This window comes from Pongo pygmaeus, chromosome X (genome assembly GCF_028885625.2).
Source record: "Pongo pygmaeus isolate AG05252 chromosome X, NHGRI_mPonPyg2-v2.0_pri, whole genome shotgun sequence".
NCBI classification, from domain to species: domain Eukaryota; kingdom Metazoa; phylum Chordata; class Mammalia; order Primates; family Hominidae; genus Pongo; species Pongo pygmaeus.
In genome coordinates, this window is record NC_072396.2 from 115,414,157 (window position 1) to 115,432,267 (window position 18,111).

General features: G+C 36.6%; 1 protein-coding gene across 11 annotated transcripts in view; it reads left to right on the forward strand.

Annotated features, from left to right (window-relative positions):
* Positions 1–18,111, forward strand: part of PAK3 (p21 (RAC1) activated kinase 3) — a 303,836-nt gene that overhangs the window by 247,189 nt on the left and 38,536 nt on the right. The window lies entirely within an intron of this gene.

Consider the following 18,111-nt stretch of genomic DNA (forward strand, 5'->3'; position numbering starts at 1 on the left):
AAGATTCAAACAGATTTCTCTAGAAAAAGCAGTAGGGTTATGGAAACTTCTAGCTTACATAAAAACGCCCTTTATCGCAGTTCCCCCTACAGCTGCTACATGGATGGTATGATTAAGATCCTGTTTTATTGTCAAAATGTAGAGTGACAAACTGAGGGTGGGGAATGTCCTTATGGAATGATCCGGAGGTAGGCAGAGTTGACTATCTGAGTATGGAGGAAACAGACAATAATCCCTAAATGAGACCTAGTGCATCATTTTCACTTAATATACTTGTTAAAGATTCCCAGGCCCCACCGCCAAAGATTTGATTTAGAGTCTGGAGTGGGGTTCAGTGATCTGAAATTTGCAAAAGTCCCTCAGATAATCCTGATAATCAGCAAGACATGGGAACCATTGCATTAGATTATTCACTAAAGCTGAAGGCAGGAGTCACCAGTTCTGCAAGTCAGCTGTACTAATGCATGTCTCTCAGGCCTCAACGTGAAACTAGGCAGGTGGATCTGAGTAGGCAACAGCATTTGAAACAGGGAAAAGTTTTATTTAAAGGAAAATGGAATATTCTTAAGGGACATCCTTAAATGAGGAGTGAGACACATATTCAGGGACACCAACTACTGTATGTCAGAAACAAAGATGGCACCTCAGACTTTTCCTGGCTGAGGCAAGGGGCTGAAGACAAAGGGTTACAGCCAATATGCTTGCAAAATTGTGCTAGCCCATCAGCCATTAGAATCTAATTATTTTAGGGTAAGAGAAGGTAGAATTTCTTCAAGAACCACACTGCTTTTCCTGGCATACTTAGGTTCAAAAAAGTATATATCATATATAAGCTTGACTGTTTTTCATGATTTTATATTTTCTTTGTTTTTCCCCCTAGCTTTTGTACTAAAGTTTCTTTTGAAATTGCCAGTATATCTCAGGAAATAAGGGAAAGCATTCATTAGACATTTGGGCTAGAGAAAAGGAGAGGCACTCATGGAAACTGTGCCTGGTGGGAATCAAGATGAGAAGACCCTAAGGGAGACAGAAACTCAGGAAGAAATGCATGGCCAAGTTTATTTTTCCAGTCAAAACCATAATGACATTGTATTTGAACTTTCCAGGGGGCTAAAATGTATTCTCATTTGCTCACAAAAAAGAAGAGTTTTGTGGTCCCTAGAAGCTCCCTGTCACCGAATGGGTCAAATTAATATTTCTACTCATTGTTCTAAAACACTGATAAACAACAGAACTTACTGTGATGATAGAGATGTTCTATATCTGTGCTGTCTAATATGGTAGCCACTGGCTATGTGTGGCTATGGGGCACTTGGAATATGGCTAGTGCACATAAGAAACTGAATTTATGTGAACTCATTTATTTGTTTAGCAGATATTTCTTGAGCACTAACTATGTTCCAGGCACTATGCTAAGTGCTAGAGAGACAGAGATGGGTAATGATGGTGTGGGCCCTCAAGGAACTTACAGTCTACACTGATAAGTGCTTGACAGAGGGATACAGGGTACCAGAAGAACCTTGAGGCAAGCTTACTCAATTCAACCAAGTGCAGAGCAGGGCCAGCTTCTAGAGCCATTTTCTCCCACCGAGAATTTTCCCTGTCTACTTCTGGTGGACTGGTTGTTTTGCTTAAGTAAGAAAGCTATACCTTCCCAAGTCTGTATACAGACCTCAGCTCTCCTTCTTCATGCCTAAAGGGTAAATACCACCAGACAGATGGCAAAAGGACAGTATTATGTACTAAAGGGACTTAGAAAACAAAAGTTGGCTTTTAGATTTTATTTTCATCTGGTTGAGTCTTTGGTAGAGCTAACAATAAGAAGGGAAGGGATATTCAATCCACTTAGAAATAGCACTCCAAATCATTGTTGTCCAGTATGGTGGCCAGTAACCACATTTGGCTACTGAGCACTTGAAATGTGGCTAGTCCAAATGGAAATGTACTTAAGTATAAAAGGCACACCTGATTTCAAAACCTTAGTATGAAAAAATAATGTAAAATATCTCATTAATATATTTTTTATTGATTACATGTTGGGAAATTTTGCATACATTGGATTAAAGAAAATATATCATGAAAATTAATTTCACCTTTTAAAAACTTTTAAATATGTAGCTCTAAGAAATTTAAAATATGGCTCATGGCTCATGTTATATTTCCAATAGGCAGTAATGCTCTAGTTGTAGCCTTAACTGGGAGTTATTTGTTTATTAATTCGTAAAGTGTTTTTCCATGGTTGTTTTTTGGAGAGTGGGAGATGTTATAATTTTGTCTTGATTGTTCCAACTAAAAGCCAACTGAGCCAAAAATAGCATTGAATTTTAAAAGGAAAAAGTACAAGATGGTTTCAGATATCTCCCAGATACTAGGTAATGAAACAAGACTAATTTTGCCAAGAACAAAGATCAGGCCACCAAGCAACTTTGTGTAACAAAGAGATTTCCTCTCTTGGCTATTATTTATGCCTGTGACTTTTAAAGATGAAAAGGAAAGTTCTCTGTCTCTGAGTCTCTTTGTACAGTCTTCATAACCTAAAATGAAAAAATCGAAGCATAAATCCTGCTTGCCACTGCAGAAAGGTCTATTTTAAATTCCCAGCAAGTTCATCATTTTAAAGAATGATAAAGTAGCAGATAGTTCACTCATAGGCCCAACACAACTTTTTAATACGTCCTTAGAGGGTATGGAGTCTATTGTATTCCTACTTTTGTCTTCTTTAGTGTTTAGCACAGTGCTTTTGCACTTAGTAGGCCCTCTAAAATAATTTTGTGCAGTTATGATCAACAGCAGGGTTCACTTTGGCCAGATTCAAAGAACTGCAAAGCTGTCTGCCAACTCCATCTCTGTGGGTCTGTTTTTGCCTCAATAAATATTTGTTGAGCTAATGAAAATGTTTGTCTTTCCACTGCATCTTCTCACTCGTAAGTGGGAGTTGAACAATGAGAACATATGGACATGGAGGGGAACAACACACACTGGGGCCAGAAGGGGGATGGGGGAGCGAAGGGAGTGAGAGCATTAGGACAAATAGCTAATGCATGCGGGGCTTAAAACCTAGATGACTGCATAAATGTCTTCTTTTGAGAAGTGTCTGTTCATGTCCTTCGCCCACTTTTTGATGGGGTTGTTTGTTTTTTTCTTGTAAATTTGTTGGAGTTCATTGTAGATTCTGGATATTAGCCCTTTGTCAGATGAGTAGGTTGCGAAAATTTTCTCCCATTTTGTAGGTTGCCTGTTCACTCTGATGGTAGTTTCCTTTGCTGTGCAGAAGCTCTTTAGTTTAATTAGATCCCATTTGTCAATTTTGGCTTTTGTTGCCATTGCTTTTGGTGTTTTAGATATGAAGTCCTTGCCCATGCCTATGTCCTGAATGGTAATGCCTAGGTTTTCTTCTAGGGTTTTTATGGTTTTAGGTCTAACGTTTAAGTCTTTAATCCATCTTGAATTGATTTTTGTATAAGGTGTAAGGAAGGGATCCAGTTTCAGCTTTCTACATATGGCTAGCCAGTTTTCCCAGCACCATTTATTAAATAGGGAATCCTTTCCCCATTTCTTGTTTTTCTCAGGTTTGTCAAAGATCAGATAGTTGTAGATATGTGGCATTATTTATGCAGCCAAAAAACACATGAAAAAATGCTCTCCATCACTGGCCATCAGAGAAATGCAAATCAAAACCACAATGAGATATCATCTCACAGCAGTTAGAATGGCAATCATTAAAAAGTCAGGAAACAACAGGTGCTGGAGAGGATGTGGAGAAACAGGAACACTTTTACACTGTTGGTGGGACTGTAAACTAGTTCAACCCTTGTGGAAGTCAGTGTGTCGATTCCTCAGGGATCTAGAACTAGAAATTCCATTTGACCCAGCCATCCCATTACTGGGTATATACCCAAAGGACTATAAATCAGGCTGCTATAAAGACACATGCACTTGTATGTTTATTGCGGCATTATTCACAATAGCAAAGACTTGGAACCAACCCAAATGTCCATCAATGATAGACTGGATTAAGAAAATGTGGCACATATACACCATGGAATACTATGCAGCCATAAAAAATGATGAGTTCATGTCCTTTGTAGGGACATGGATGAAATTGGAAATCATCATTCTCAGTAAACTATCGCAAGAACAAAAAACCAAACACCGCATATTCTCACTCATAGGTGGGAATTGAACAATGAGAACACATGGACACAGGAAGGGGAACATCACACTTCGGGGACTGTTATGGGGTGGGGGGAGGGGGGAGGGATAGCATTGGGAGATATACCTAATGCTAGATGACGAGTTAGTGGGTGCAGCGCACCAGCATGGCACATGTATACATATGTAACTTACCTGCACATTGTGCACATGTACCATAAAACCTAAAGTATAATAATAATAATAATAAAAAAATAAAAAAATAAAATAAATAAATAAATAAAATTAAAAAAAAAAAAAAAAAAAACCTAGATGATGAGTTCATAGGTGCAGCAAACCACCATGGCACACGTATACCTAAGTAATAAACCTGCACATTCTGCACTTGTACCCAGAACTTAAAGTAAAATTTAAAAAATAAAAAAGAAAATGTTTGTCTTTCTAGCTATCCCTTTCCTCTGTCCTCTGTATTTACATGTGTATGTACATGCCTATCTTGCTCCTCCTGTGTCTGTCTTTCCCTGTTTTTCCTCAGTGTGTCTTCACATTTTTGTCTTTCACAATGACTTGATCGGCCTCACCACATCTGATTCCTTTATTCTCTGAGTATTTGTGTGTGCTGCATATCTGTCTTCTTCAAGCATGTTGGCCTCACATTCTACTGCCCATTTTCACACACACCCCACAACCCAAATGGTCATAATATAAAATCAAGATGTATTTAAGATATAATCTGCCAGCTTAAATCTATTTACTATGATTTTATCATTTACTTAATTTACTAATTTTATTTTTTTGATCTTAGTAGATTGTTTTTCCTCAGTTCTTAATTATTAAAGTAAAGCATAATATTGACTTTTTTTCTTTCTGGAACAACAAAAAAAAAACAACAAAAAACACCTCCCACTTATATTAACTTTCTTTTTACTTAAATGGCTTTCAACGGATTTTTTTTTCATTAATTACTGGCCTAAGTTATATAAACTAGTCTCTACTCTCAATATCTAGAGTTTTTTTAAAATTAAATCTGTGTTTTTAATTGTTTTTGCCTTCCTATTATTATAGTGACATTCAAAATTGTTGTCAATAATCATTTGGTGTTAGGGATAATCAGCCCCAGTATTCTATTCTCAGCTCCAGAGAGCACAACAGTTCACTCACTCTCAGGAGCTGGACTTGAGAAGAGCTTCTCCATTAATCACCTTCATTTACTTGGAAAACTACATTTTTTCTCCAGCATGGGTTTCTGCCATCCCAGCATTCAGGCCTGGGGCCAGAGAATTGGGCTCCATCTTCCATAAATCAAGTTCAGAATCACATGTCTAATCATTTGAGGCCATAGCTGTGAGTTGAAGGCTAAAAATGACATTGTTTCACTGGGTTTGCTGTGAAAAGTGTTCTATAATTGGCTACCAAATCCAGACATTCTGAGCAAATTTATGAAAAGTGAAAAAATAAGGAAAGAAAGAAAAAAATGTCAGGTACCCCAAAATTATCATTAACTCAACAACATGAGTTTGTCAGAAATATATCTGGTGCGCACTTGAGAATCTTCACTTTCTAGAATAGTTATATAAAATAACTTGTTTAATAAATGAGGTAGAGTGAGACAACAAAGTCAAATATTTATTTTCAGTCAACAGCTATCATTGGCAACCCTGTGTAATTCCTGAATAAGCGATAGCTATGTAACAGAGGGCTGAATTTACAACGTTGGCAGCTGTCCTCACAGATTTCTCATTAATGTATTTGAATTCATGTTAGGGTCTTTCCTTAAATGAGAATGCACTGAAAAACAGGCCTTTCTTCTCTTTCAGGTTCATATTGTCTTTTCTCTTCAACATTATAATAGAAAAATATTTTTGAGGAAGCAGCTCAGAGGATCCAGTTTAACAAGTATATTTTTAACATCAGTGAACCTTTAATGACTGCCTACTATATGTAATGTAGAGTAGCAGTTAAGAATCAGGTTCTCGGAGTTCACAGTGACCTCTATACTTGTGGTCTCCCTGAATACTGGACATGGAGAAGAGTTGTATCAAGAAATAAGATGAACACCTACCCCCAATAATGTACCTTTCCTCTATATTTTATTCATACACTCATCTTCACTGTCATCTCTCATATGAATCACTCTTTGGCTGGCCTGGTCCTAATTGACCTTTTCTATCTTTTGTTTTTCTGAACCCTACAGATTATATCTGTGCCAGCATGCATTCACCACTTATATCTTAGCTTGTCTAGACATGTAAAATTGCTTGAAACTTTGAGGAATATAGAGGAATAAAGGGAGAATTTTTGAAAAACTTGAAGAAAAAGAAAGAGACAGGATTCTGAACTCAGGGCTGTAGAAAAATTACTTAATTTCCTTAAGCATCAGTTTTCTCTTTCATAGTAAGCAGAATGCACATATCTCATAAGGTTGTAAAAATAAGTAAGAGAAGGCATTTAAAGTCCTTAGCACAGTACATGGCACATAGTTAATTGCTCAGTAAATGCTAGTTATTATTAGGGATGAAAGACACACTCATATGTTGCTATTATATAGAACAGAATATAATAAGTATTGTGAAGAAATTACAAAGAGCTCCGTGGACAGAGAGGAGGGACAAATTATTTACAGCCAAGGAGTGGGTATGATGGATTCTTAGAAGAGGGTACACTTGAGAGTGACATTAGAGGGTATAGGAATTTAACAAGTAGGGTTTATGAGAAGTTTTGTTTGAATGCTTACTTCAGACTGTAGGTTTCATTCACTTTGGTATCCCTAAGGTCTGCAACACTGCCCCAGCATATATGCTCAAATATAAGGTAACACAATAAGATAATTTTAAAAAGTTTTTTGATGCACCTGCATACATAAACTGTTTTTTATATATATATAGATATATCTGTATATAGATATATATGTATCTATATATATGGTTGAAAGTCTACTTATGATATTTGTTAATTTACTTTCATTTACATATTTAAAGCCACTTATATAAAGTATTATTTTGTAGAGATTTTTCTACTCTCATATTTCACGAATGGTATAATTCAAAATCTTCTCATGTGTCTTTAACATCATTCTTTTTGTAATCACTAGAGATTATTTTTGAGTCTTCCAGCAGTTATTCAAATATATTACCTAACTTCCATCTAAGATATTTGAGATTTTGAACCCCCATATAATTCTGTTTATGGATATTTATTCCTAGTCACAATTACCCATTCATATAACATTAAGATTATTGTTTTTTGAATTTGTCATGTAGGTGTATATTTAGGTCTTCATGACATATATCTACTATCTACTATATGACTTTTTAAAATTTCTATTACAAATTGTCATACTTACACAAAAATAGGGAAAATAACACAGGAACTACTGTATTCTTATCACTCAGATTAAACATTTATCAACAATTTTTAATAAAATCACAATGCCGTTACGTCTACAAACAATTAACAATTGCTTCATATTATTTAACTCCCAGTCTATAATCAGAATTCTCCACTTGCAACAAAACGCTATTTTTGTAATTGATTTGTTCAAATCAACATCCAAAGGAGATCTACATATTGCATTTGTTGTATATCATAAGTCTATATACCCTGAAGCAGTCTCCTTTCTTTTTCTACTACCATTATCTTGTTGAAGAAACTGGTTATTGCCTTGTAAAATGTGGCACTTTCTGTATTTGTCTGTTAGTTTCATTAGCTGTCATTTAACTTGCTCTTCTAACTTCCACCTCTGGGATTCAGGGGATTCTCCTGCCTCAGCCTCTCGAGTAACTGGGATTACAGGCGTGTGTTACCATGCCCGGCTAATTTTGTATTTTTAGTAGATACAGGGTTTCACCATGTTGGCCAGGCTGGTCTTGAACTCCTGACCTCAAGTGATCCGGCCACCTCAGCCTCCCAAAGTGCTGGGATTACATGTGAGAGCCACCATGGCTGGCCAAATGCTTGCTTTTTTAATTGCCAGCTTTCATTGTAAAGAGTTAGCATGGAGTTACATACGAAAGTGTCAATGAGGGGTATTTTGATATTTTTAGTAGGGGAATTTTATTAAGTATCTTTATAAAGTCTTAAAATTTTATATTGTCAATATGTTTCACTGAGTTGCATCCATTATTGTTTATGGTGGTCAAACTATTCCATCTTTAGCTAATGGGAGCCCGTTTCACTGCATTAGTTTTGACAGAGGTCTTTTAATAGCTTGTTTACGACATCCAACACTTGCAGTTATGTGGTCATACCCTCCAAAATAACTTATTCACATCCTTTCTTTGTAATTCTGACAGGCACTCTCTATGAGCATCCAAAACTAGCATTAATTGAGAAGATATTAACCTAATATATCCTTTCCAAACTGTATTTTATAGTTAAAAATAAATGAATATGGATAAGTACCAATCACATGAAAGATTTTTATAAGAACTTGCATATAAGGCAGCTCCATTTTTATGAGGAAAAATTGGGAGGAGAAAACCCTTATCTTGCATTTGGGTATATATGGTGCATTTCTGTGCATCCGTGTATGTTTGTTGTAGGTATATTTTTAGCACAAGTAGTAACATACTATATATATCCTTTTTTATTGTGTTTCTGTGTTTTAGAGATGGTTCTATGTTTGTACCTCATACTTTTTAAACAGATGCAGTGCTTTGTTATTTGAATAGTACCATAATTTATTGAACTAGGCCCTAAATGGACATAGACATTTAATTTGTTTTTGATGTTTTGCTATTATAAACAAGGCTTCTGTGAAGATCCTTACAAATAAACCATTTTATACAAAGTTATCATTAGAATAGATTCCTAAAAGTGGAATTGTTATGTAAAAGGATATGTGCATTTTTCTTTCTGAGTTACCCTCCTTAGGGGTTTGTTTATTTAACACACCATCAACAATGTATGAGAGTGCCGGTTTGCCTGCACCTTTGCCAACACAGCTGTATTCACTTATTTGGGATTATAGTACTATAATAAAAACACTCCCACACTGACTTTTTTAAAAAGGAAAATAAATAAGAAAGGAACTCTAACAAGAAAGCATGTGGCAAAACAAAATGCTATCCTGAAGAATTAATTAGCCAATGTAGTCCATGTCTTTATAATGCCAAAGTATCTTTGTTACATGTTATATCTCTCCATAGGTTAGATTAGCTATGCAGCTATGTTTGACAGAAAGTGACAATGAGAGCATTTCTTGAAATCATTTTTCTCTTACACGTAGATATATATCTGGGCAAAGGAATTTTGTCTAACATCTGGATCTTTGTCAATCATATCATTATATAGAATGATGATATGTTCAATTCATCAATAATTGCTAACAAATTTTGCTACTAGCTCATGCGTAATCAGGCCCTCAGTCCCCATCTCTCTAAATTAGTTTTAGTTTTAGGACTACAGAAACTAAATATATAATGTTAGGTATTTTTCAGACTTACCTCTGCTACTCAGTGAGAAGCCCCTTTCTTCTTACTCTAACATGAAAGTCTCATATTGAAGATGAATAGCTTTGAAACTTATTTCTTAAAAGACTTGTTGAATAACAGTGTCGTTTAGAGAACCTGACAAAGCAGTGTATACCATAGAACTCAGAGTGCTGAGAATAAAACTTCTGATTTTTTTTTTTTTTGGTTGTTCAGGAAACTATGGGCAAGAGTGGTGTCTAGTGTGTTTATAGAAGTGATTCTTTGGGTAGGACCACCCACCCCAAAAGTATTTGCTTCTTCATCGGATCTATTTTGGGCCACACAAGGTAGAACACTGCTATGAAGCACTAAATAGATGTAGTCTGAGTTCTATAAAAGGCTTTGTGATGTAGGAGATTGGAAATACATTAGCATTTGTGAAGAACAATGTTTATGGAGCAATGGAAGATGCTCTTTGTTCTACTTAATGCTCTTAAATGCACTGTGTTGTGTGCTGTCCCTTGTAAAGAAAGATGATGCCACTCAATCAAACACCATTAGCAGAGTTTGAACGTTAAGTTGTTTTTTCCAGCCACAGTAATGAGCTTGTTTTAAGCCACCTGCCCCCCTTTCCTGTCCAGGCCTCTTGAATCCAATGGCACACACTGTGAAACAGCTGCTTAGATTTAATGTTGGAGTGAGTAGCCGAGAGTTATCTGGCCTTTCCAGGGATTAAGCCTTGTAATTGTGGCCTCATTATCACTGGACTATATCCCACCGAGCTCCCTGGCCCCACACCCATAATGTGTTACAGCTCTCTTTAAAATTAGATGACCATGAATACGCTGAGAAAAGTCATGCCCTAGCTAAAGAACAGAAAATTCCCTGTTCTGATTTATAATCTTAATAATTAAAGACTATACCATCTGGCCCCAGCTACATTCTGTGTACTTAGAGCAGTACTGAGATGATAACATGATTTTTACATAATTTTCTTTTTTAAATTTAGGGATACATTTTTTAGAAGTAAATTACACAAAGAAAAACGCCAGAACTCTGTCTTTGGAAAAGTTATTGCATGTGATGGTAACACCATTCCTGAGCCCCAAAGAACACATCTCTCAACAAAACAAGTAACTATATGGTAGTATCAAACTATATATATATACATATATAGATATATAATCTGTTTGTTTTTATGTCAGGTGCATTAGTATAGTGAGACAATATCTAGATAGAAGCCTCTAAGTAGTAACTTTTTTAATATTCAGCAAAAGATAAAGTCTGTTTCTGAAAACTAACAGCAGTTCATTTTCAGCCACATGATCAATCTTAATTGAGTCAGCAAACAGAACAACAACTTGTGTGTGGTTATACCAAAGGAATAAAACATACCATGTCCTGGGACAAACTAAATGGCTTGTGGACAAAGTGAGTAGAAAATTAAAGGCAAGATAAACATTTTGGGGAGGCGGCTTAGCATAACAGGTACAAACATGAGCTTTGGGAAGTACCACACTTGCACTTAGCACTGAGGTAAAAATGCTAAAGATCTATAGCAAAACATGAAATGGTGATTAAGAGCATGGGCTGTGGAGAGAAAGTAATGCATTTTTAAGCTCAGCTGCTGATTGTGCAACTTTAGGCAACCTACTTAACATTTCTTTGTTTCAATGTCCTCATTTGCAAAGTGAGGAAAATCTAATTTATCTCATAGAGTTGTACAGGGTGGGCATTAAGTGAGATCATTACAGAGAGCTGCAGAGAGTATGGCTCAGTAAGTGAAATAGCCTTTTTAGAGCAGCAGCAGCAATAGGAATACATGTAAAAAAATAACCATTCTATATGGGGTTTAATCCCTGACTATGACCTCATTAGCACCAGATTTATATTTGTAAAACCTTAATGGGAATTTTGCCTATCTTTCTGGCTCCCTCATTCTTATTCCTACCAGATTCTTCTTGGACTTCATTGAGCCTTTAGACCTCTTGCCCTTTTCGTTTTCTCCCAATATATGAGCTTCTTCCTAGGCTCACTTCTTTGCCCTTCTTTTCCTCTAATCCATTTCCATGCTGAAATCAAAGTGACTTATCTAAATTATTAGTCCTACCATGTTGCTGCTTTTACAACTACTCATGATCATGGCTTGACATTGGCACTTGGTGGGAAACATCAAAACCTGGTTAAGATTCCTGATAATGAGACTGACCTGCTTTATGAGGAAAAGGGAGAATTGTGAATTGTTTCTTTCTGGACCCTTCAGGCTAGATGCCAGTGTTTCCATTTGAGTAGTAAGTGCTTGGCCATATCAGGGAGAGACGGTTGACAAAGCATCTAATGTGATGCCAAGAACCCAGATGTACTTATCGCATTTTAATTGATGATGGGTCCCAATGGTTGAGAAATCTGTTGGTTTAGTATTCTTTAATCATAGCATAGTTAACTGAAAGATCTCTAACTTCAAGTTAGGAGACCTTTGTTACTTACTTGCTGTGTTATCGTGGGCCTATCCTTCCTGCTTTCTGGGCTTCAGATTTCTCATTTGTAATGAGGAAGTTAAACTGGATGTTCTCTATTTTCCTTTGAGTCCTGATAATGCATAATTACTTTGTACTATCTGAGGGACTGAGATTTGGAATAAAAACAATACCTATCATAAAAGCATGTTCTTCCTACAGGAATCTGGCTTTAATATAACTGGAATGGAGTGATAATAGGTATCAATGTAATTAAATGTTTAGCATAAAAATCAGATTGACAGTGTTGCCCATTTTAGCACACCAGACCCAATACACCGGAGAATTAGGAATTTTAACCCCTATCTTTGTCAGTTTGAGTTTTGGCCTCCTTACATCCTATAGTGCTGCATGACACCGACTTTTTTTTTTTTTTTAATTATACTTTAAGTTCTGGGATACATGTGCAGAACGTGCAGGTTTGTTACGTAGGTATACACATGCCATGGTGGTTTGCTGCACCCATCAACCCGTCATCTACATTAGGTATTTGTCCTAATGCTATCCTTCCCCTAGCACCCCACCCCCCAACAGGCCTTGGTGTGTGATGTTCTCCTCCCTGTGTCCATGTGTTCTCATTGTTCAACTCCCACTTATGAGTGAGAATATACGTTGTTTGGTTTTCTGTTCCTGTGTTACTTTGCTGAGAACGATGGTTTCCAGCTTCATCCATGTCCCTGCAAAGGACATTAACTCATCCTTTTTATGGCTGCATAGTATTCCATGGTATAGATGTGTCACATTTTTTTAATCCAGTCTATCATTGATGGGCATTTGGGTTGGTTCCAAGACTTTGCTATTGTGAATAGTGCTGCAATAAACATACATGTGCACGTGTCTTTATAGTAGAATGATTTATAACCCTTTGGGTATATGCCCAGCAATGGGATTGCTGAGTCAAATGGTATTTCTGGTTCTAGACCCTTGAGGAATCGCCACACTGTTTTCCACAATGGTTGAACTAACTTACACTCCCACCAATGGTGTAAAAGTGTTCCTGTTTCTCCACATCCCCTCCAACATCTGTTGTTTCCTGACTTTTTAATGATCGCCATTCTAATTGGCCTGAGATGGTATCTCATTGTGATTTTTGATTTGCATTTCTCGACCAGTGATGATGAGCTTTTTTTCGTATGTTTGTTGACCGCATAAATGTCTTCTTTTGAGAAGTGTCTGTTCATATCCTTTGCTCACTTTTTGATGGGATTGTTTTTTTTCTTGTAAATTTTGTTTAAGTTCCTTGTAGATTCTGGATATTAGCCCTTTGTCACATGGATCCATTGCAAAAATTTTCTTCCATTCTGTAGGTTGCTTGTTGACTCTGATGATAGTTTATTTTTCTGTGCAGCAGCTCTTTAGTTTAATTAGATTCTATTTGTCAATTTTGGCTTTTGCTTCCATTGCTTTTGGTGTTTTAATCATGAAGTCTTTGCCCGTGTCTATCTCCTGAATGGTATTGCCTAGGTTTTATTCTAGGTTTTTTTATGGTTTTAGGTTTTACGTTTAAGTCTTTAATCCATCTTGAGTTAATTTTTGTATAAGGTTTAAGGAAGGGGTTCAGTTTCAGTTTTTTGCATATGGATAGCTGGTTTTCCCAACACCATTTATTAAATAGGGAATCCTTTCCCCATTGCTGTTGTAGATGTGTGGCATTACTTCTGTGGCCTCTATTCTATTCCATTGGTCTATATATCTGTTTTGGTACCAGTACCATGGTGTTTTGGTTACTGTAGCCTTGTAGTATAGTTTGAAGTCAGGTAGGATGATGCCTCCAGCTTTGTTCTTTTGCTTAGGATTGTCTTGGCTATAGAAAATTTCAGGCCAATATCACTGATGAATATTGATGCAAAAATCCCCAATAAAATACTGGCAAACTGAATCCAGCAGCACATCAAAAAGCTTATCCACCACGATCAAGTCAGCTTCATCCCTGGGATGCAAGGCTGGTTCAACATACACAAATCAATAAACGTAATCCATCCCTTAAACAGAACCAATGAGAAAAACCTGATTATCTCAATAGATGCAGAAAAGGCCTTCAATAAAATTCAACACCGCTTCATCCTAAAAACTCTTAATAAAGTAGGTATTGATGGAACGTATCTCAAAATATTAAGTGCTATTTATGACAAACCCACAGCCAATATCATACTGAATGGGCAAAAGCTGGAAGCATTCCCTTTGAAAACCAGCATAAGACAAGGTTGCCCTCTCTCACCACTCCTATTCAACGTAGTGTTGGAAGTTCTGGCCAGGGCAATCAGGCAAGAGAAAGAAATAAAGGGTGTTCAGATAGGAAGAGAGGAAGTCAAATTGTCTCTGTTTGCAGATGACATGATTATATATTTAGAAGACCCCATCATCTCAGCCCAAAGTCTCCTTAAGCTGATAGGCAACTTCAGCAAAGTCTTAGGATACAAAATCAATGTGCAAAAATCACAAGCATTCCTATACACCAATAATAGAGAGCCAAATCATGAGTGAACTCCTATTTACAATTGCTACAAAAAGAATGAAGTACCTAGGAATGCAACTTACAAGGGATGTGAAGGACCTCTTCAAGGAGAACTACAAACCGCTGCTTAAGAAAACAAGAGAGGACACAAACAAATGGAAAAACAGTCAATGCTCATGGATAGGAAGAATCAATATCGTGAAAATGCCCATACTGCCCAAAGTAATTTATAGATTCAATGCTATCCCCATCAAGCTACCACTGACTTTCTTCACAGAATTAGAAAAACTACTTTATATTTCATATGGAACCAAAAAAAGACACCACCAACTTTTAAAAATTAAAGTGAATCAATGTTTTATTTTGTAAATACATGCATGGAGATATTTTGATATACCCCAGGCCGTTGCAAAGCTCATCTTTGGGAATCAGCACAACATAGTTGGCATGAAGATTGTTTCTTTGGGAGTATACACTACTGTGCTTCAGTTATTACAAGGAGAGTGCTTCCCAACTTCACCAAGATCCCTTCAATTATTTGTCTTTGTAAACCCTAGGTTATAAATAATTTGGATGATTGAACTGTGTTTATTAATAGTTTATTTATTGTACTTTATTAAGCAAAAATACATATAACTGCTAATTAAAGCTTTTAATCATCATGTGATATCCAACATAATTACAAGTTGATATAGTTCTAGCTAAAAGGAAGTATATGTGATATTTGAATTAACTGTTCTCAGGTAATTGTCAATTTTTTGTTATGAATTTTGAAACATCAAATAGCTTGAAAACTCCCAGATACTTACGGAGCTTCCTTATGATTCACACAGTAGAATTTGAGAATGTAATGAATATGTTAGGAAATAACCAAATAATAATTATCATTATTGCTAATATTTACTGGGAAATCACTATATGCCAGAACTATATACATTTAATCCTCCTTTAATCCTAAATCACAAAGAAACTAAATTACTTACCCAGAGTCTGACAACTATGAACTAGTAGGACTTGAACCAGGGGAGGTTTGAATGAATGGGAGTGAGGACTACTGTTCTCAACCCAGCAGTGAGCAATGAGAGAGCTTTAATAGATGAATCTTGAAGGAATTTGAGATCTCTTGAAGGAGAGATTCATATTTATACCCGTTGAATTTTAAATTGTTAGAATATGGAAAAGCATCAGAGCATACAGAAATATGTTGGGGGTGCTAAGACAGAGCTGGGGAAAAGGTGGTAAATTTTAATTTGCAGGTTAGTACCTGAATTTTTGCATTCGAGTTGAAGGTTGTGCAAAGGCTAGAAGTTGCACAAACCAATAACTTATTGGTCATAGCAGGGAGTTCCAACCACCTAACAACATGTTTGGTTTGGGGGGATTGGTAAGTGTGGTAGGAGAGGATATTACCATTTTATGACAAGAGAACCAGGGTACAGGGTAGGGAAATGCATATATATATATATACACATTACACAATTGCATATATGGAGTAAGCGGGGAGGGGAGGTGAGGAGAAAGGCTCATTTTTAGTTAGCAGCTGGTGCTCTAGAGTTTCAGGCTATTTAAATCTCTGTGGATTAGTAATTTGTAGCAATTTTATACCCCTGGATGCCGTAAATCCCAGGATATTGAGATTCCAGTGTTAGAACTCTAGCAATTTTAATACAATGAAATGCTGAGGGTGCTGGACGACAAAAAAAAAAAAAAAAAAAAAAAAACAAAAACCCACGAATTTGAAAGGTAAAGCTCTGAAAATGTTAAACATGAATCCCCACTTGCACTCCAAGTCAATCACAATTTTAGCCCTTAGGACAGTGGGAATGGGCTTGGGGGTTAGGGAGACAGGGGTGTTGAATAACAGAAAGGGCACCTGGGCAAGCATTTTGGGCCTCCCTCCCTAGCTTTAACTGGGGCAACTCCCAATTTATTTGTTTAATATAATGAGGGTTTCTTCATACAGTTTCATTTGATAAAGGTGTTCCAACTTTCAAAGAAAAGGGTAAAACCACTTCCCTAGGGGGGAAGAAAGGATGTGGAACCTCTAAAATGTGTTCCAATAGTTTACCTCAGCCTCTGTCCTTTTGGAAATAGGGGCAGATGTTAGCAAGGATGCTTTGGCTGGGAGGTTGGGATGGGCCAACTAATAGTTCGGTGTATCAGTCATCCCCTACTGTGAAACAAATAACAATAGCGGCAACAACAAATGATGATAATAGCAGTTACCATATAGGCATCAACTCTGATCTGGCACAGGGCTAAATGCTTACATAGATTGTGCCATGCAATTCTCTACAGCCCTGTGAAATAGGAACTATTATCTCATTTTGCAGATACTCTCACTCTTTTGCATCTAAAGGAATTGTGCATGTGGCCTAAATACATGTGAATAAACCAGAGTCACTTTTATTTATTTATTTTTAAATTTTATTTTAGATTTAGGGAGTACATGTGTAGGTATGTTACCTGGGTATATTGCATAATGCTGAGGTTTGAGGTACGAATTATCCCATCACCCAGAAGTCAGCATAGTACTCAACAGTTAGTTTCTCAACCCTTACCCTCCTCCCTCCCTCCTCACTCTAGTAGTCCCCAGTGTCTATTGTTGCCAGCTTTATGTTCATGAGTACCCAATGTTTAGCTCCAGCTTAGAAGGGAGAACATGTTGTATTTGGTTTTCTATTCCTGCATTAGATCACTTAGAATAATGGCCTCCAGCTCCATTTATGTTACTGCAAAGGACATGATCCCATTCTTTTTATGGTTGCATAATATTCCGTGGTGTACATGTACCACATTTTTCTTTATCCAATCCAGCATTCATGGGCCCATAGGTTTGTTCCATGTCTTTGCTGTCATGAATAGTGCTGCAATGAACATGCAAGTGCATGTGTCTTTTTGATAAAGTGATTTATTTTCTTTTGGATACATACCCAGTAATAGGATTGCTGGGTCAAATGGTAGTTCCATTTTAAGTTCTTTGAGAACTCTCCAAACTGCTTTCCACAGCGGATGACCTAATTTACATTCCCTCCAGCAGGGTATAAGTGTTCTCTTTTCTTGGCAGCCTTGCCAACATCTGTTGTTTTTTGACTCTTTAATAATTGCCATTCTGACTGGTGAGAGATGGTGTTTCTTTGTGGTTTTGCTTTGCATTTCTGTGATGATTATTGATGTGGAGCATTTTTTCATATGTTTGCTAGCTGTCTGTATGTCAAAAGGCATTTTTAAATCATATTTTGCAATTAGATTTAAGTAGCTTCTCAGGACTTATTGCGGCTGAAATATACACCAAGTCGAGGTGATCTATTCCTTTGAACTAATTTAGGACAAATCACAAACCGGGCTCTGAAGTCAGGGATGTTTGTTTGCTTATTCCAAGAGCAAAGTGCTTTATTTAGATTTAAGTAGAAGAAATGTTTTCTTCACAGAAAGGAAAAGTCATATTGGCATTGCATGTTTGCTTTAAAAGATTTTTATTAATTTGTTCATTCAACAAATATTTATTGGGCACTAACTGTGAGCTCTGAGCCCAGAATCTCACACTTACAAAAGTGAGGAAATGATTTGTCTGATA